Source organism: Mastomys coucha, unplaced genomic scaffold, assembly GCF_008632895.1.
Source record: "Mastomys coucha isolate ucsf_1 unplaced genomic scaffold, UCSF_Mcou_1 pScaffold14, whole genome shotgun sequence".
NCBI classification, from domain to species: domain Eukaryota; kingdom Metazoa; phylum Chordata; class Mammalia; order Rodentia; family Muridae; genus Mastomys; species Mastomys coucha.
Window position 1 is genome coordinate 65,968,435 of NW_022196896.1, and position 1,693 is coordinate 65,970,127.

The 1,693-nt window shown below is 42.1% G+C and overlaps 1 long non-coding RNA gene across 1 annotated transcript in view; it reads left to right on the forward strand.

Annotated features, from left to right (window-relative positions):
• LOC116089135 overlaps positions 1–1,693 on the forward strand; it is a 28,957-nt gene that overhangs the window by 771 nt on the left and 26,493 nt on the right. The gene's annotated exons all lie outside the window — the stretch shown is intronic.

The window sequence follows — 1,693 nt, forward strand, 5'->3', positions numbered from 1 at the left end:
AAGCTAAGATTTTTATTTACTAATGGGACATCTGTAGCTCTGGTCAATGTACCACTTCTCAGACTTAGGACCATGGGATAATAGCACTATTGTTTCCAGTGCTACATTGGCAAGAACATGTCAGGTACATTGCTCTACATTTAATATTCTATCATAGTGAAATGGATAGGATCCTCACCACGAGTGGAGTTACCTGGTTGAGACAGGTGTTTTCCTTAATAAAATATAAAAGTATATTTTCCTCTATATAGGCTGTAAGTTGACAATGCTTTTACCAACCTTCTGTTCTCACCAAAAACTTGTCATCTAATGATTCAACCTCTATTGATTATCTTGGTCACGATCAACTATTTTATTGAGTTGCAAAGGATGGTTTTCTAATTACTCATTCCTGCTGTGTTTGTTGGCTGACATTCTTTAAAGTGTTTGCATGGTGGAGCACACCTTTAATCCCAGCACTAGGAAGACAGATTGTTCTTAAAGTCATATTAACTTTAATTTTTCTTAAGCCTTATTTCTAGTGAGGGTTCTTAAACACTTTAACCTCCCTTCTAGCCCACCATTCACCAGGGTTAGTGGAAAAGAAAGGATTCGGGGGAAGTGGACCTGTTCGGTAATGGTTCTTTGGAGCAAATCTCTGTTGTCAGGCACAGGACAGCAGCGACAGCTCAATCCATTCGCAAACATTTCATGGATATACCAATAGTCTAGTTCAGTAGAGTGGGGATAGTAAATACAGTCAGCAGCAGAGGCACTACCTATTGGAGACAGCTAGGCCTCAGCCTCAGCACAAGTCAGCAGAAGGGACCAGGGCCACAGGAATGCCAGGAAAAGTTCTTGGCTATGCCTCTGTCAGCTAAGTAAAGATCAGCAAAGAGGTGAGACCAACATTGCACAGCTAACTCTATAAAGCAAGCCTAGCTCAGGCACCATCACTGTCCATTGAGTCCTATTTATAATCCCTCCAAACATCACACGTCCTCCATGTGTCTTGCCTCAGCAAGTGCGTCTGTCTCAGATGACATCACTCTGCCAATCAGCCTGAGTCCAAGGAAGCAGCAAGAGATTGCAATGCACCACCAGAAGTTTTTTGTTTGTTTGTTTGTTTATTTGGGTTGGGTTTTTGTTGTTGTGTTGTTTTGTTTTGTTTTTGGTGCTTTTCTCTCTATGGAGTCCCAACAAATGCAGCTCAACTACGAAATGTAAGGTGGACCAATACATGCATGTCGTTAGCAAAGAAGCCTTCACCCTGTGTCCTTTCACATGCTTGCTTTGGCAGAACATCCTTTCTCCTGTGTCTGCTTCAGCAAAACATTCCTTCATGAGTCTGCCTTAGCTTTTCAGCTGTGTCCACTTCAGAAAAACAAACACTCCTCTATGTGTTTGCCCCAGCAAAACAACATCCAACACAAACTGAGTTTCCAAAGAACCCTTAAGTTTCCACTTCAGTCATGTAGATGTGAAGTTAATAGAAGAATAACAAAGGAAAAGGAGACAAGTGATGACTGAAATTTGAAGTACTCTGTACAGATGTTGTCAAGATGATGGGAAATCAACTAAGCAGACTTAGGATGCAGGGTTAGAGAGGTTAGAAAAACAGAAAAAAAAAACAGTTCTACAAAAGAAGGTTGTCACGGACCGGGATTTCTCGCGGGGTCCCTGTTCCGCGGGACACGGGATTCTGGCCAGGTGG